This window comes from Vulpes vulpes, chromosome X, assembly GCF_048418805.1.
Source record: "Vulpes vulpes isolate BD-2025 chromosome X, VulVul3, whole genome shotgun sequence".
NCBI classification, from domain to species: Eukaryota; Metazoa; Chordata; class Mammalia; order Carnivora; family Canidae; genus Vulpes; species Vulpes vulpes.
In genome coordinates this window covers 111,529,900-111,550,031 of record NC_132796.1, presented here as the reverse complement: position 1 = coordinate 111,550,031, position 20,132 = coordinate 111,529,900, and positions in this window count along the sequence as shown.

The following is a 20,132-nucleotide window of genomic DNA, read 5'->3' as shown; positions in this document are numbered from 1 at the left end:
ATACACAAGGATATCACAAAAATTGTAAAGGTAAAGGCACACTGGGTTAACTTACTTAGTGGGCTTCTAGGAAACACTTCAATGCTTTTGGGTGTTGTAAGCTTTGTTAGGTGGGATGAAAGTGATATTTAGTCTAGGGCTAACCTTGCCCCACCCTGGCTGCAAACCCCTGTGTATACTACCTTATGTACTACAGAATATTTTGCACACAACTCTCAGCCCTGTTTGAGCTGTGGGGATTGCTCCTCCCCAAACCTTACCTAGGGTAGTTTCCTCACACACAATTTGCTACTCAGTTGAATGCTGAGTATTCAGGGCATAGGGGGCATCTGTAGATCCCTGAAGTTCTCTCTCTCTCTCTTTCTCCCCCCTCTTCTCCCATTCTCCACCCCCACACCACCAACTCCCTCCTCTCTGGTGCTATGCCCCTCTGAACTCAGGCCATCTTGATCTGCCTAGACTCTCAGCTCTGTCCCTTCACCTTGGGGAAACCACCAGGATCTTCCCAGGTTTCTTGTTTCTGTATCACAACCTGGAAACTTAATCCAGGAGGTAAGCTGTGTCCTCCTAAAGCCTCACCTTGTTCTTATCCTGTCTCATGGATCTCACTGTCCTTCATTAGCCAATGCCCAATGTCTTAAAAGCTGATATTAAATAAACTTTGTCTGCTTTTTTAATTGTTGTAGGCAGGAAGGTAAAGAAGTTCTTTTTACTTCATTTTTCTCAGAAGTGGAAGTCTTATCCCTTGCAATGGTTTTGAAAAGAACTAATTTACTGTAAAAAAAAAAAACCCAAAAACAAAAAAACCTTCCTGTCTGGAAACTTAGAATTGTTCCTATTTTGCTACTGGAACATTGATGACAGGTATGCTTAGAGTTTGAAATAAATGATGTAATAACAGAATTGGAAGCTAATATGTATTCGGTACTTACTGGTTACTGGGAAAATAACACATTTAGTAAAATTACTCCATGAATATTAGCTAACTCTGAATATTACTGATTTTACTTAATATTCTAGTATATGTATATGTAATTAAATTACATATATTTGAAACAATACTGTATTGGTATATAAGAAGGGGACATAAGGATTAGTGGTGCTGGGACTAAATCAGGAGCCAAACAAGTTCTAAATACTAGCAAATTTAAACAATGGACCTTTGACATGCAGTGGCTAAGTAATCATATATGATTTCAGTGACTATTTACATAGATTGAGTCCTTACAGTACTTTGATTGCCTTAAATTTCTAACATTTTTTAAAAGTAGGGTATTTTGGGACTATAGAATCTGATTATAAAACTGGAATTTTAGTTTTAAACCTGAGTTATAAATTACAATGAGATTTTTGTAAAATATTTTAAAAATACAGAAGCTTAGAGAAAAACTAAAATGACCAATAATCCCCTTGCCCATTGATAAGAATTCTCATGGTCACCTTTTTAAAAAAGATTTTATGTATTTATTCATGAGGGACACAGAGAGAGAGGCACAGGCAGAGGGAGAAGCAGGCTCCATGCAGGGAGCCCAATGTCCGACTTGATCCCAGAACTACAGGATCATGCCCTGACACTCAACTGCTGAGCCACCCAGGCATTCCTCATAGTCACCTTTGTATCTAACTAGTATTTATATAAATACAACTTTGGGTCTTCATCTGAATGTGTGTATATGTGTACACATTTAAATTTTTCATAAAATTATGCTAATATTCTATTTGTAATGTGCTTTCCTAAACCATAAAGTTTTATGTACCATTTTATATAGATTGTTTATGAGAAAATATAGACTTCTTATTTAGGTACTTGCTTCAATTTTAAAACAGAAATCTTTTTACCATTCCACACCATAATCATTTTGGTCTATCCTCAGATACTCTCTTTCTTTTGTTTAGAGGTTGCTTATAAAAAAACATCATCTAAAAAAAAAAGAGTACATCCAGTGGTGCACTGGAGTCCTGTGATACTGCTTTGCAATAGCTGATAATAAGCATTTCTTCCTAATACTGCATTCACTGATATCACAGTTGTTGCTTGAATTCAGCCAATTTACAACACAGAAGTATCTACGACACAGAAAAGGGAAAATAATACAAATTAGGGCCTTTTTATTCTGGCCCTATTTATTTATATTTACTAATATACCTCTGGGTATAGCCATGCCATGGAATACAAGACTATTAAAGGAAGATATAGATAGATAGATAGATAAAGAAAAAGTCAAATCATAGAAAACATATGTATTATGTTCCTATTCCTGTTAATAATAAATCTATATGCATATTACAGAGAATAAGGTCTTTAAGAACCAGGGTTACCTCTGAGAAATGTGACTGGGAAATGATCTGATTTTTAAAAAAAGTATACAAATTTTTATTCATTTAGACTTTATAATAAATAGGCTTTACATATAATAAAATTAATGCATATTGGGGCACCTGGCTATCTCAGTGGTTGAGCGTCTGTCTTTAGCTCAGGTTGTGATCCCGGGGTCCTGGGATCAAGTCCTGCATCGGGCTCCCCGCTGGGAGCTGCTTCTCCCTCTGCCTGTGTCTCTGCCTTCTGTGTTTCAAAAATAAATAAATAAATAAATAAATAAATAAATAAATAAAATCTTTTAAAAATAATGCATATTTATTTCAGGAAAATGAACTTATTGTGCTGATACTATCCTGGTATGAAGATAATAACAAACACATGGTAAACCACTTATTTACACAACTGTGTACACAATATTTATTTATTTATTTATTTAACCACACATATTTACAATATGTCAGATGTGATTTGCGCTGGGGTAGTTTTAATATATGATTACTCATATAATCCCCCCCATTCTGTATGACTTGGATTTTATTGTCCTCATTTTGCAGAAGGATCAACTGAAATGCATAGAAGCTATGTTATTTGCCCATAATCAAACAGCCAATGTATTTGTGAATACTTGGTTTTAAATCCAGTTTTGTTCTGCCTCTCTGAATGGAGAGCTCCACTTGGTTGTTTTGGAACTACTAATTTGCAAGCTCCATCCTGGAATAAATGAGAAGATCTTAAGCATATTAGAAAAAGGACAATTGCATGAATCCAGAACTCATAGGCTATTAACTACAGAAGTGGAACAGTATTCTGTGTAACACAATTCCCCACGGAAGGAAATTCTTTGAAGAGGTCACCCTGACTCCAAGTGAGATAGGCAAATCAATTCTATTACCTGACAGCACACATCTAACTATGGGGCTTTGGGCAAATGGTTTCATCTTCCTGTGCCTTACCTTTCCCATGTGTAAACCAGGGCATCTCAAATACTTCAATAAATTGATGTGAAAACAAAAAACAATGCACTTATTATTAGACTGGCAAAACATCAGAAAGCTGGATACTCTCAAGTCCTGGTTGAGTTGCTGAGACATTGCACTGTTGAGAGGAAGGAATGTGGACTGGTATAGTATAGCCATTATTGAGAATAATCCAACACTAGTCAATTAAATACATGCAAACCTTACAACCCAACAATTCTGTTTGTGGGGCTTTATCCCAGAGAAATTTTCACACAGCTCCATAGATTCTATGTAATGTCTACATTATGGTTGAAAAATATAACAGTGTGGTAAGAACCACACACATTGCTGAGGTTTATAGCTGAAATCATTCCTTGGTGACATCGGAAACTTTCCAGTTTCACATTCTAATTGTTTAATATAGCAAGATACTTTCTGCTCTCATTAAGCCTTAATGATAACATATTAATATGCTTTTGGACATTTTATAAATTGTTTTAGAGTGTGGAATATATAATTTGATGTTATCTCTCATTTTGAAAAAGTTTTTAGAAGGGTAAAGTACCTTTCAATCAAATAAACTGAAAACTCTTCCAGAGTACCCACTTAATACCAGAGCCTCTGCTAAGCTTTGCAGAAATGGTGATACGTAAGGTAAAGTTCCTGACCTCAAGAAACTTACATGACCTCAGAAAACATTTTAGAAAAAGCTAAAACATGGAGTTTTTTCACCCATCAGCATCAAAAGAGAAGCTCAGTTCAGATTTTAAGTCAATGATATGGTATCTTTTATCTGGACCGTGGCTCTCTAATTAAATCTTTCTGGCACTTTAACTCCAGGGAAACCCAGTTGATGATTCAAAGTCAGTCGCTGAATGTGATTTAAAATCAATAAGAGTGAAAGACATCCTGGGTGTGCTGTCCTTTCAAAGGAAGTGGGAGCACTTTCATGCCTTGTTTGTAGAAAATCGATTATCTCAAGCAGCTACCAGGCTGATATGGACAGAGAGAGCTTATGTCTATGGATAGGCCAATGTTCTTATTCCTGATCTGCATACATGATAAGCATTTGACACTATTGCACTTTAATGCTCTGTTGTAGGACTTGCAGAAATGCTTGCTGCTATACTGCAAGGTAACTGATTTCTATGCCTCAAGAGCTGAGGCTGACCAAAAGCAAATGTTAGAGCACCCTGTTTCCCAAAAGAGCTCCAGTATATACTTAAATTTGCATGGGATGCTTTGTCATATTCCACAAAGAACTGAGAATACTTGGAGTTAAAAAAGGATTCAAGGATACTTAGGGTTAGAAAAGAAAAACATAAATAAGAAGCCATGAACAGTGAGAAAATATAGCCAAATAGAACAATAATAACAAAAAAGATCAATACCAAATGGGCATAATTCCCCTTGGAAAGGATAGAATATTCGACATATCATTTCCTATTGCAAAAGCTGTAATTTGCTCCTCAGCACTTACAAAGTATAGTGCAAACTCTCAACTTACAGGAAGGATCCCCTCTGAATAGGCTTCAACTTATCTTTCCAGCCATAACCATAACAACCTCTATTCAAGCTCCAGAAAAGTTGACTAATGCAATGATTTCCATAAGACCCACTGTTTTCCTCTTCACCTATATCCATGCTATCCTCCATGACCCCAAACCTAATATTCATCAAAGCCTAGACTAACAGCTACCTTCCAAAGTCCTTTTCTCAATCACCCCATTAAGTATTGGTTTTTAAATTCTCTTTACTCATTTATTTTACTATTTGCTGCACGTTGCCTATATAATAGTTGTTTGAATGTGTGGCTTATCAGAAACACATTCTAGAGGGGTAAATTTCTTAAAAATCAACACTGTGATGTAAATTATCATCAGAAGTAGAGTTATCTAGGAGTATAAGGGGAATAGAATAGAGAGAGAATAGAATCACTCTATTCTGCAAATTACATTTAAGAATCTGTTTTGAAAATATAATACAAAACACAGACAAACTGGAGAGTGAGTAGGAGTTGGATGTTATTAATTTAATTAAATAATATTGAAATACAGTTGACACAGGAGAGGTGGAAGCTATTTAAATCAGCGGTTTCTTTTACCAGAAGTCAAGAACTCCATGTCCTTGTATTAACATCACTCCTTTTAGAAACCAAAGGCAGAAGCCAACAGAGTGCTCACGGACTCACAAAAAGAGCACCATACTGCTGGCTCTGAGGCTTTTTTTCAGCAGAGGTCAAGAGGGAGCTTATGTGCTGAGAGCGATAACACCTCTCTGCAGGAATCCATCCATCCATCATCAGGGATCAAGGGGGAGTCCCAGAATTCTAACTGCTCCTGCCAAGGCCCCTCACCCTAGTGCTTTTCCTACACGCTTGTCACCTCTTCTTCTGGCCTTGTGATGATCGTGATTCAACTTCATCCTGTCTTCTCTTCAACTAAGGGTGTCGGGAAACTAGATATCCACATGCAAGAGCATAACATTAGACTCTTATCTTACACCACACACAAAAATCAACTCGAAATTGATTAAAGATCAAAACGTAAGACATGAAACTATAAAACTCCTAGAAGAAAACACAGAAGAAAAACTTCATAATGTTGGTCTTGGCAATGATTTCTGGCACGTGCTACCAAAAGCACAGGCAACAGAAGCAAAAATCAACTGGTGAGACTATATCAAACTCAAAAGCTTCTGCACAGCAAAATAAATGACCAACAAAATGAGAAGGCACCCTGCAGAAGGGAAGAACATACTTGCAGATCATATATCTGATGATGGGCTAATAGCCAATATATATAAATAACTCATACAGCTCATAGCAAAAAGCAAAAACAAGAAAAAAAACCAGTCCAATTTTAAAAGGAGCAAAGGACCTGAGTAAACATTTTCCAAAGGAGATACAAGTGGCCAGTGGGTACATGAAAAGATGCTCAATATGACTAGTCATCTGGAAAATGCAAATCGAAACCACAATGAGCTAACACATCACACTTGTTAGAATGGCTATTATCAAGAGGACAACAGTTAACAAATGCTAGTGAGAATGTGGAGAAAAGGGAACCTTTGTGTGCTGTTGTTAAGAATGTAAATTGATACAGCCATTAAGGGAAACAATATGGAAGTTCATCAAAAATTAAAAATAGAACTACCACATGATCCAGCAATTCCACCTCTGGGTATATACCCGAAGGAAATGAAATCTCAATCTTGAAGAGATAACTGAACTCCCATGTTTATTGCAACATTATTCACAATAATCAAGTTGTGAAAATACCCTGTTTATCAACAGAAGAATGGATAAAGATGTTATATATGGTATATATGGTATATATTATATTTATTAATTATACCTGTTATATGATTTTATATAGGATATATATTTTTATGTATGCTATATACATATCTTATTTATATGTTGCACATATAATGGAATATCATTCAGCCATCAGAAAGAAGGAAAACTTGCCATTTGCAACAACATGAGTGGACATTGAGGACATTATTCTAAGTAAAATAAGCCAGAGAAAGACAACTACTGTATGATATCACTTATATGTGGCATCTAAAAATCCAAAACTCATAGAAACAAAGTAGAGTGGTGGTTACCAGAGGTTAGGGGTGTGGGAAATGGAGAGATGCCAGTCAAAGGCTATAAACTTCAGGTATAAGATTAACAAGTTCTGGAAATCCAGTGTACACCCCGGTGATTATAGTTAATAGTATTGCATTATGTACTTGAAAGCTGGTAAGAACTAGATCCTACAACATGGGTGAATTTCAAGGGCATTATGCTAAGTGAGATAAGACAGAGAAAGACAAATACTATCTGATGTCTCTTACATGTAGAATCTAAACAAATAAACCAGGCTCATATGTACAGAGAAGAGGTTGGTGCTGCCAGAGACAGGGCATGTGGGATAGGAGAAATAGATGAAGAGGGCCAAAAAGTTATGTGTGTGTGTGTGTATGTATGTATGTATGTATGCATGAATGAATGAACGAATGAGTGAAAGAATAAATAAATAGTTCTCACCACAAAAAAGAAATGGTAATTATGTAATGGTAATTATGATGTAGGTGCTAAGACTACAGCGGTAATAATTTTGCAATATATATGTGTATCTAATCAATATCATGTATGCCTTAAACTTACACAATTCTATATATCAATTATATCTCAAGAAAGCTGGAAAAAAATTTAAAAACTGACCAAAAGTTATATAAAAAGATGTTTAACACCACAATATGAGGGAATAAATAAAAAACACAATGAAGTATCACCTCATATCTGCAAGGATGACCATCTTAGATAAGTAGATAGAGATCTATATAGTCATATAAATATATTAATACATATCTTAAACAGAAAATAAAAAGTATTGGCAAGAATGTGGAAAAACTGGAACCCTTGTGTATGGTTGGTGGGAGTAAATGTTGTTGCAGCCACTATGGGAAACAGGAAAACAATATGGACATTCCCAAATTAAAAATAGAAGTACCCTATGATTCAGCAATCCCATATCTGGGTATTCATCCAAAATAACTGAAATCAGGATATCAAAAAGACATTTGCATTCCCATGTTCCTTGTAGCATTTTTCACGATAGAACAGAGATGGAAATGATCTAAATGTCTATTGGTGGATGAATGGATAAAGAAAGTGTAATATATGCATACACTGGAATATTATTCAGCTTTTAAAAAGAAGGAAATCCTGTCATATGCTACAATATGGATGATACTCGAGGACATAAGTGAAATAAGCCAGTCACAGAAGGACAAATATCTCATGTAAGTGGAAGCATGCAGTAATTAAAGTAGTAAAACTAATAGAAACAAAGTAAGAATGGTGGTTGCCAAGGATTGGGAGTAGTGTGAAATGGGAAGTTGATGTTCAAGAAGTATAGAGTTTCAGCCATGCAAGATGAAAACATTCTAGAAGTCTGTTGTACAACAATGAGTATATAGTAAACAAGACAGTATACACAGTATAAAATTTTAATACTTAAAAATTTGTTGAAGTTAGATTTTATATTTGTATTTTTACCACAATAAAAAAAATAGATTTCATCTTGTTTTTTATGCATGTTGATCCAGTTACCACAACAAACCAAGAGTCCTGAGTCATTTATCCTTTCTCCCCTGGACTCTAAAAGCCTTAGTGCATCTTTTCTATTTCTCCTACCTCTCAACTCCTGAAACCTATTCACTGGATACTCTGGATATTATCACTACCAACATCTATCTGACAATTCAGCAAAATATCTCATTTTTTCACAGCATGGACCCCATAATCCCTCATTTACAGACCACTGACTCCCTGTTGCTCTTTCCAACTCTACTCTTGCCTAATTGTGGGCAATATCAATATAAACACAGATGGTCCTACCAGTCCTCTGTCTTCTCAGTTCCTTTTCCCCTCCTCCAGTGAACTTGTTTTTCACTTCCTTATAGTCTGTCATTCCCATGGCCACATCCTAGACTTTATCATTTTCAATAACCACAACTTCTCTATCTTCCCATTCCTTGTAACTTTCCAACCTTTGAAGTTTACAACTTGCTCTCTTTAGTACCACATCTAAAACATTCTATGACCCCCCCAGGCAGCATTTCTAATACATTGAACCTCCACCTTTTTGATCTCTCTCACCTCTTATATCCTCAGATTCTTCTTTATTCAGATTATATTATATAATAAATTATGAGAATCATTAATTGCTTGCATGCCTCTTTCTAGCTGCACTGTTGTACTTATTTGGGTTAATCATAAACACAATAGGTTAACATTTCAAACATTTGGCCAAAAACTCATTAGTACATGAACTAAAGCATCATGGATGTATTAGAGCAGGTACACTTGAGTTATGGGAATGGAATTGACAAAACCTGTTGACAGTGGGTGATTAGAGAGGGCAAGAAACTGAGGATGGATTCTATATTGCTCTTGGGAGATGGAGTATAGTCAGTGGAGATGTTAACCAGCTTAGGCTAATACAAGGAGGGACATGGGTATAGGAGAAGATAATTAATTTGCTTCCAGTCCTACCGGAGTTTTAGTTGCCACTGTGTCACCCAAGTGGGGATATCCAGTTAGTAGTTGAAAAATATGGTCTAAGAGTTCAGAAAAAAACTCAAAATAGGAATTATTGAAGTAAGATAAGAAGTTAAGTCCACATGAGTGAAAGAAATCATTCAAGGGAAACCATCCAAAACAAAACAGAACGTAAGAAGAAATTGCATCAAGAACAAAATAAAATCTGCTTTGGGAATGTTTGGTTCATTTTTGTTTTTACTTTTTTTTTGGTGCCCATAACAGTGTGTAATCAACATACTATTATCTAACGCTCCCTCCAAAAGAAGGAAATTATAGAAAAATAGAGATACATTTAAGTCTATAATAATAAGTTATAGAATTCTTCTAAAATACTCATATTTTGCATAGTTCCAAAGGGATATATTAGGAAAAAATGTTTTCTGATGAGAACATGACCTGAAATGATAAGAAAATGAAATAGCTTTATTTTATTCTCATATATTTTGGCCCTAAGGGCTTTTTCCTATGAATTAGGATCCATTATGAACATTCAACTATTTATGCTAGGATCTTTGTAAACAAAGCCCCTTCCCAAATACTGGGTCAAAATGCCCGAACTATTTTGATTTTCATATAAACTTCAGCATCAGAAGAGGTTATATGTATCCTAAGTACTGGAAGTATAGGAGATGTTATCAGAAATCAGCAAATGCTCATTAAATCCTAAAGGATTAAATACGCAGGCTGAGGCTCAGTAGCTGTGCTTGGTCATTTTCCCGTTTGCTTTCAGAAACATTCTTCACTCAAATATAGCATCATCATTCCTGTAACAAGAACAATGCCATTTCCTGAAGTTATCCTGAAAGTCAAAGGCAAAATTGGGTTATAAACTTGGCCCAGCTTTTTATTAGCCATGTGATGTTCACAAGTCATTTGACCTCTCTAGGACTCAGTTTCTGTATAGAAAATATTTTTAAATACCTAATATATGTATCAAGAGGATAATTATAAATGATATGAAAGACTGTTGAGTAACATGTAAACTATTGACTCTCCAATGTGAGTAGTTCCATGGAAACAGGAATTGTCCTTTATTTTGCTTGCTGATGTGAGTGCCCAATAGAATATACGGCACAAAGGAGACATTCAGTAAATATTTCTTGGATGACTTGATTAATTTGACTTTATCTGACTTTAAAATCCTTCAAATTGCACGCTAAAAAGCAAAAAAAAAAAAAAAAAAAAAAAAAAAAAAAAAAAAAAAAAAGACCGAAAAACATTCGCATCAATAAAAATGGGCAAAAATCACAATAAAGTTAGTTGCGTGAATGGGAAACATCAAATCAGAACAAGCAGAAAATCTTGACACACAAATGAGGAGAAACTCTCCATGCCATAAATTTTAGTCATCTTGATTTTAAAATGAGCATACGATAAGAAACAAAAATAAAAACAAAATAATGTTTTACCAGGAGGTCATATTTTTTTAACAGTTCTTTTTAACGGGTTCTTAGGTATATTTTCCAAATTCGTACGTTCTTCAATTGCTTTCATAAGCTAAGAAACTGGTTTTACCATTTTCAAGTACTTATCTTTCTACTATACCACCTGTGGTTGCTGTGCAGCAGATGGTTTTTAATTTGGGAGGCTTAGGTACTGGGGAAGTTTTTCCTTAGTGAATGTTGCAAATAGGCCCATTTAAAAAGTATCTGTGTATCAGACTGAAGATAATATCATTTTATAGAGATCTTTTACTTTTCATAAACTTGTTTTCCCCTTGCTTTGGTTAAGTGTTACCTGCCTGGGGGCACCTGGGTGGCTCAGTCAGTGAAGCGTCTGTCTGCCTTTGGCTCAGGTCATGATTCTGGGGTCTGGGATCGAGTCTGCATCGGGCTCCCTGCTCAGCGGGGAGTTTGCTTCTCCTTCTCCCTCTGCTTGCTGCTCCACCTAGTTGTGCATGCTCTCCCTCTCTCCCTGTCAAGTGACTAGATAAAATCTTTTAAAAAAATGTTAACTGCCTATCCTTTTTAACAAGTTTATCTGTTTTAGTGGTTCAGATAGGTTTCCCTGAGTTCATTTTAATTTTTCCTCTTCCATTGAAGTATATTACACTTTCTCGGTGTTACTTTTTTAAAAAATAGACAACATCTAGCTCGGTCTTTTATTTAACCCACTATGTCAGTATCTGTCTTTTAATTGGTGTATTTAGACCATTTACATTTAAAGTGATCATTGTTATAGTTGATTAATACCTTCCATGTTTGTAGTCATTTTCATTAGTTCAACTTGTTTTTGTTGCTTTTTCCCCCCTTCCCATCTTGTTATGCCTTCTCTGGTTTTACCTGAACATTTTATATGATTCCATTTTCTCTCCTTTCTATATAAATTATACCTTTTAAAAAAATTGTTTCAGTTTTTGCCCAAGAGTTTACAATATAAGTCTACAGCTGATCCAAGTCAACTTTCAAATACCATTATATCCACATCATGGATAGTGATAAATAGAATGTTCTCAATTCCTCCCTCCTGTCCCTTATAACAATGCTGCCTTTCATTTCACTTATCCATATGCTTGTAATTACCATTTAATATGTTGCTGGATTCCTTGGACAGTTATAGAGTAGATCAACTAAGAATAAGTAGAATAAAAAATTTTATTTTACCTTCATATATTCTTAAGCTGCCTTAAAATACTTCTAGAAAATTATATTTTCTCTGTTTGAGTAGACATCTGGTATGGTTATAACAAAGCTCTGGATCTAATTGTTTCTCTTGATTGAATACTCTTTCTAGTGTTGACTTCATCCTCAGGTCAGCTTTCTTCATACTCATAAGTTAGTTGTGACTTGTAGCTTGGGCTATATAATTTTTTGTTCATTGCAAGGAGAGGAGATGTCCTACTTCCCATAACATAAAACGTGTCTAAAGTTTATTTCTGATTACTCTTAAACTCCATCACTCTGGCCAGGGGGTATTGCCATCACCCGATCCAGTTAAGCTTGGCCTAGTGCCTATCCCTGTGGAATGTGGGGTATAATTATTCAATTGTCTTAGTGTAGTATTCCTCCAATAGGAGTGCTACTACTGGCCACCTCTGAACTAATCACCAATTGGCCAAGGCCTGAATTAGGGGCCAGTGCCTGAATTAATCACCAAGGCCAGAAGGTGGAATTATCCTCTCCAGTGAAGACCAATCAGAGTCTACTCCTGGAGAAGGGGATTAATCCATTCCCAATGACGTGAATCCTAGACAATTGGGAATGGGTAAAATAAATGTTACAGAAGCAACTTACAACATTCACTACCTAGACAAAATGCCAAGAGCATTTTATGAGTAAAAAGTTATAAATCAGGAAAAGACAAACACAGAATGAGAAACAGCAACAGACATAATCAAGAAATTCACCAGAGAAGAAATACCAGTGATCAACATCAATAAAATATAGAAAAATATTTTTATCTCACTAGTAATCAAATATACATATATATTAAGGTGCGATTACTTTGTCACATCATATTTGCAAACATGAATACTACTGTTCCTATATAGGGTTGGCAAGCACATGAGGAAAATGGCATTCTCATCTATTTTCAGACTATGAATTGGCAATAAAAACTCTTCTGAAGGGCAGCTGCCAATTGATATAAAAAGCCTTAAGAACGTACATTTTGACTTAGCATTTTAACTTTTAAATCTAAAAGTTAATTTTAGCATCTAAAGACATTACCAAAGAGTTTGCAAGCATTTATGCACATATTTCTCCACAGCATCATTGTTTATAATAACAAAGATTGTAAAGACACCTAAAAATCCACAATTAAGCACATTATTAAGGTTTTTTTTTTTTTTAATGTTCTACATGCTGCTAGATGTAAGGGACACTACAATGAACAAGACACACACGGTCCCTATCTTCATGAAACTTGATTCCAGTATGGGATTATGCAAGAATCTGAACACTATAGCGATCATTGGAAAAGATAACAGGGACGCCTGAGTGGCTCAGTGGTTGAGTGTGTTTCTTTGGCTCAGGGTGTGATCCCGGGGTCCTGGGATTGAGTTCCGCATCGGGCTCCCTGCTCAGCGGAGAGCCTGCTTCCCTCTCTGCCTATGTCTCTGCCCCTCTCTCTCTCATAAATAAATAAATAAAATCTTAAAAAAAAAAAGACAGATATATGTTGACTTGGAAATATTTTCCCAAAATATTGTGTTGAAAAGAATACCACAATATAGCATGTAGAGTTCAATTCAATTTCTGCCCCAAAAAGTATATTCATTTGTGAATAAATGCCCATTTGATTGTATATATTGTATACATTATAATCATTTAAGGCAGAACAATAAGCACCAAAATATTAACACTACATATTTCTGTGAGAGGGCATGATTGGTGCTTTCTAATTTCATTATTTATAGCTTTTCTTGCATTTCCAGATTATTTTGCAGAGTATATATTTTTAACTAGAAAACATTAATAAAGCTATTTCAAAGCAGAGTTATACAGCTATTAAATTAACATGTATCCAAGTGTCTCTTCAAATTCTTACCCCTTTATATCTGCCTGGCCATCTTTCCTCCCAATGCCCCCATCCTACCTTCCATTGTAGTCGTAGTCCACACATATACTCCCGAAGAACCAGTTTTCTTGGGTTTCAGAGCCTTTGCGAATTCTCCCCCCTTGCTTTGTCTGGAAAACACTTTCCCACCTTTTCACTTGTTTACCTACTTCTGGCGGTTGAGAATTCACCTCAGGTGTCTTTACTTAAAAGCACCCCTCCCCTACCTCCTTGCCTTCAGACTATGACAAATGCCTCTCCTCTGTACTACCACAGCGCATTACAGTTTGTGTACTGTGAACCAATTCATCATGTAAATGGAAAAATAAATTTAATATTGCTTTCCCCCTTTTCCTGCCTGCTGTCTCTGTCCAGCAGCTCATCTCGTTCTACTCTCCTCCTCACTCATCTGGTTCCATTTGCACCAGCCTCATTGCTTTTTCAGAAGGGCACAGATAAAACCAATTCAGGGCTTCTGTCCTTGTTTCTTCTGCCTAGAATTTATTCCCCAAGATACAAGCAAAGTCATTCCTTCACTTTTTTAAGTCTTTGCTTAAATGCTCTGGATTAATAAAGCCTCTCCCTTACTGCCCCCTGGGGGCATGGAATTCCCTATTTCGCATCACCCGGAACTTTCTCTCTATACAGTATCATTGGACTATTTGGTTGGCTGTTTCCCTTCCATGTTCCTTGACCAGAACAGAAGCCCCATGAGGGCAGGGGTTTATGTCTTTTGGTTTCTGATGTGTGCCTTGTACCCACAACAGTGCCTGACACACAGTAGGGGTTCAATTAATATCTGTTAAATAGGAATAAACATTAAGCCACAGAATTCCTGTTCATTTTTCCTGTCAAGTACAAACAAATCCTGATTTATGTTAGGAGCTTTATTCGAAACCACCACTGCAATAGAAAGATTGCTCTGACCACAAGGTCTGCAAGCATCTCAAAACTAACAGAAAAGGGTGTTTATTTTATAGGAAAGGGTAGGCAGGGATAGCAGGAACTTTGTGTGCGGGGACAAATGAGGGAAGTGAGCAGATAGTATGATGGGACAGGAAAGATTTCTCTCTCTAGTTGATTCTAAGAATGAGCTGTTGAATGGGGGATTTCTGCATCTTGGTTCTTGCTTAAGCCGGGGGATGAGCCAAAGTTTAGAGGCGCATGAGGAGGAAAACCTGACTAAAGTTTGGTTAAGCCAACTCAGAGTGTATGTTATATATTACTGTGAGCACTTAGGCCCTGTTGTTGTTTAAGGTAGGCAAAGACTGGGGGTGCCCAGGTGGCTCAGTCGGTTAGGAGACTGACTCCTGATTTTGGTTCAGGCCATGATCCAGGGTTGTAAGATCAAGCTCCGCATCTGCTTGAGATTACGTATCCCTGCATGAGATTCTCCCCGTCTGTACCTCCCCCTGCTCAAGTCCCCCCCACACCCCCCAAATAAAATAATGGTGCCTGGGTGGCTCAGCTGGTTATGTGACTGACTGTTGATTTTGGTTCAGGTCATGATCTCAGGGTCCTGGAATGGAGCCCTGAGTTGGGCTCGCTGCTCAGCAGGGAGCCTGTTTCTTCCTCTGCCTCTTACCCAGCTCATGCTCTCTCTTTCTCAAATAAGTAAGATATCTTAAAAACTAAAGTATCATGTTATCTGTGAAGAATGAGAGCTTAAGGTGGGTTGGGGATGGGGCAATTGGGTGATGGGCTTTAAAGAAGGCACATGATGTAGTGAGCACTGTGTGTTGCATGCAACTGATGAATTTTTGAACTCTGCATCTGAGACTAATGATATAATATATGTTGGGTAATTGAACAATAAATAAATAAATAAATAAATAAATAAATAGGCAGGCAAAGACTGTCCTTACATACTACCATGGATAAAATTAGAATTACTGTGAGGTCCAAGTTGGTCATAATACTTTTCAGGGGTGTGCTGGACCTCACATTCTTGTTGGCTTTGAAGTATTAGCTATATTATATGTTGAGCATTTTGTCAACTGACAGCTATTGGAAGGTCTTAGAGACAAGGCACTGCTGAGGGCTATGCCTGGGAATATAACGAAAAGAATGAGTAATCAAGGTTGAATATGGGAGTAAAACCAAAATCTGAGGTTGGAAAGAAGACTGTCGAGAGGATTCTAGGACACTGGACCCAAAGTGTCTTTAGATGGTAAAGTGAGAATAGCAGTGGTGATCTAATGGATTTTCTGGTTTGTGTTTTGAATATTTTTGGTGATAGCACAGACATCAGAGATGTTTCGAAGAACATATGCATAGCAGCCACTTCTGACCACTGACCACTGTGAAAGTGTCCCTTTGGGAAGCCAGAATCATGTCCAGTGCCAGATGACTTTAGAAGGCCACTTGTTGAAATTGATGTAGTTCTGTGGTGATCATATTCATGGTTTCAGTAAGATTATCCACAGTCCTGGTTATTTCCCAGAACAAAGCATGAAAATTATGGGAGTTTGTAAAGAAATTCAAACTTTTAAAAAAGGTTTTATTTATTTGAGAGAGAGTGCATGAGCCGGGGGCAGGGGCAGAGAGAGAGGGAGAAGCAGGCTCCCTGCTGAGCAGGAAGCCAGGCAGGCACCGGGGTCTCTATCCCAGGACCCTGAGATCATAACCTGAGCTGAAGGCGGATGCTTAACCAACTGAACCACCTACGTACCCCAAGGAATTCAAACTTTTAAAAGTGAGAAGACTTTGGTTTCTTAAACACAGATATGATTAAATCAATACAAAAAGCATATGAAATTATTCTGATAAGATAGAGCATTTTTGCCTTTTAGGCAAATTACTTAGAAGTCAAAAAATTTTGTAATTTCTTATTATGAGCAGATCTACAATCCAAGAAACTTTTGTTGTTTAACAGCGAGTAAAACTTAATTCTAGTTTTACATTAGTATATTTGATATTGTTTCCCTTTTAAAAACTTAAAAATAAGCCTATTAACCCTTTGCCAGCTTTGACCACAGCAAATAAAATCTCGCTTTATCACTGTTTATATCCACTTAAATTTTATCCTACATTTTCTTCTTTTTAATTCTGGAACAACTAGTCATTTTACTTTAGTACATAACTATGTTTTCCCTTAATTAAACCATATCATTTTTACTTTGCATACAAAGTTGTTCCTGTATGCCATTATTGCTACTAGTAGAGTTTCACTCACATATATTGATTACAACATTCAAGCACAGTGACTTTTATTTTAGAGAAAACTGGGAGGTGGATAATTGTAAACCGTCTGTCATACACCAGTATTTTGTAGCAGATCACCAGAGATTATATATCTCACAATTTTTATAGCTATAACTATTTCTTATAGTACAACTTTTCAGTGAGGCAAAAATGAATACATGCATTAATAGACCCAAACACATATCACTTTAAAAGTATGATTAGTTATTAATATTTCAATATTTATCCTAAGAGTGATCTAGTCATTTAATAAATATTCATCAATTAATTTAGCTTAAGTCTAAGGTTTTAATTTACCAGAAGATTTTGAAAACTGTTTTCAAGTTGACATATTACAAAACATAATCAGCGTTAAACTAAAGATTGTCAGGATAATGATTTAACTTGGTTAAACACAAATTTCCATTTTTTATAATCTTAAATATTTAATAGATGTAATAGTCTTTTCAATCAGTAAACCTGTATAAGTTGAGGAAGAATATTCCAAATAAAATATTTTATCTAAACTTGATAACTCAGAAGACATACTTGATTTTATTAAACCAATAATATTAAACTAGTCATGTTGGTCAAGATTTATTTGTATGAACTTGAGTTTTAAAAATATGTGGGTTAAAAAAAAATAAAAAATAAAAATATGTGGGTTAGGGGTGCCTGGCTGGCTCAGTCAGTTAATCATCCAACTCTTGATTTCAGCTCCGGTCATGATCTCAGGGTGGTGAGATGGAGCCCTGCGGGGAGCTCAGGACTCAGGACTGGTGGTGGAGCCTGTTTAGGATTCTGTATCTCTCTCTGTCCCTTCCTCACGCCCCTACCCTAAGTGCACATGTGCGCTTTCTCTCTCTCTCTAGAGCACCTGGTATTCTATGGAAGTGTTGAATCACTATATTGTACACCTAAAACTAATCTTACTGTAAGTTAACTAACTGGAATGTAAACAAAAAACTTAAAAAAATATTTGGATTAGTTTCTATAAGACTATTTTTAAAAATCCTAGATATTGGGCAGCCCGGGTGGCTCAGCGGTTTAGCGCCACCTTCAGCCCAGGGAGTGACCCTGGAGACCCAGAATCGAGTCCCACGTCAGGCTCCCTGCATGAAGCCTGCTTCTCTCTCTCTCCTTCGTCTCTCATGAATAAATAAATAAAATCTTTAAAAAATCTTAGACGTTAAAATTCCTCAACTTTTGAGATTTTTAGGACTATTTATTTTAAAGACTTTATTTATTCATGAGAGACACAGAGAGAGGGGCAGAGGGAGAAGCAGGCTCCAGGCAGGGAGCCTGACGTGGGGCTTGATCCCAGGTCTCCAGTATCACTCGTGGGCCGAAGGCGGTGCTAAACCGCTGAGCCACCCGGGCTGCCTGAGGTTTTTAAGGGCTATTAAGAGAAGTGCTTAATAATCTCTAAGCCAATTAAAATAGAATTATTCATGGCATTTTATTTTATTTTAAAGATTTTATATATTTTTTTATGAGAAACACAGAGAGGCAAAGACACAGGCCGAGGGAGAAGCAGGCTCCCCATGGAGAACTCAATGCGGGACTTGATCCCAGGACCCCAGGATCATGCCCTGAGCCGAAGACAGACATTCAATCGCTGAGCCACCCAGGCATCCCATTTAAGGCATATAATCCAATTATGTTAATACTATTTGGGGGTAGGAAAAAAACATACATACATATATACATATACAGCCAGACACAAACGCAGCCAGACACAAAAAAGTCAGGACTGTATTTCTGGTAGATGGGGCAAGTAGAGGTTATTTACTCAAAATGAGAGCTCAAGTGTTTCCAACAATATTAGTTGGAGGAGACCCTTCAAATTTTCTTTGCCCTGATGTGTAATCTTATGGAGGCTGTGGATTAAATCTTGGGCAAGGGACTGAAGAGATACCAAGTGACCCTAGTGGTGTCTAAAGTTCATCTGAGTTGATAAAACATCCAGCCTGTTTCAGATGAGCTTTTTCAGCATTAGATGTTTGCTCTTGGGGTCCCCTCAAGAACTCCAAGAGGGAGAGAGGGGTCTAGAGCTTACGTGACTATAAGACGTTGAAGAGCCCAATGGGGATGGAAAAAATTGGGTAGAAGTGAATAGACGGATAGAGGCGGTAGGAGTATTAAAGGGGGACAGACAGATCAAAGGATTCAAGGGAGCTGAAGGGAAGATTGAAGGTAATGAAAAGGAGGAAGGAAATGGGGGGGCAGGTGATAGGAAGGGATAGGTAATTGATGAGGCAGTATAGGGAGATCCTGTGTTTCCCAAAGAAGCCATTGAAATTCTAAATTGTCTGTAGTAAAAATTAGCCATTTTTTAAGATATTGAACTGAATTAATGCCATAACGGTGGACATATGGTCAGCAGGGAAAGTAGAGTGACAGTTACCCATGGCATTAGTCAATTAAATCAGAGATAAGACCTTAAAGCAGGAAAGACTCCTGCTTGATCATTCCCAAAGGGTCAATGAAATTCTCTCCCCCAGTTCCCAAGGGAAAATGAGCGCATCCTCACACAGAAGAGTAGGGAAGGCTTCTTCTCAAGAGTCAGGGAATGAGACCCCACTCAAAATGCCAAAGGAAACATTCTTTGCCCAAACAATCAAAGTAACTCCTTACTGTGCATAGACATGATGCCCAGAGCACTGGTTTGAGAACCGAATTTACCAAAGGATTCCGAATTCATGAACAAGAGAGGAGTTCAAAGAATTTGCAAGGTGCCACTAGATACCTGGGCAGGTAAATATGACAGGGCTCTGTAAGTGAAGTCCAATCTTGTGTTGAGTTATAGCACTACAAAACTCTCAAATAATAAAGGCAGAGTTAGGTAAAGAAATAATTTATTTGAAGAGACTATTGCAATAGGGAAAATGCTCTAACCACAATATCCAAAGGCATCTTAAACTTGAACGGAAAAAAGCCTTTTTTTTTTTTTTAATAGGGAAAGGTAAGGAGGGGTAGCAGGAGCTTTGCAAGGAATGGGAAGCTGTGGGATCAGTGGCCAGTATGATTTGGTGGGGATGGGAGTGGAGGGTTAACAGGAAATGTTTCTCTT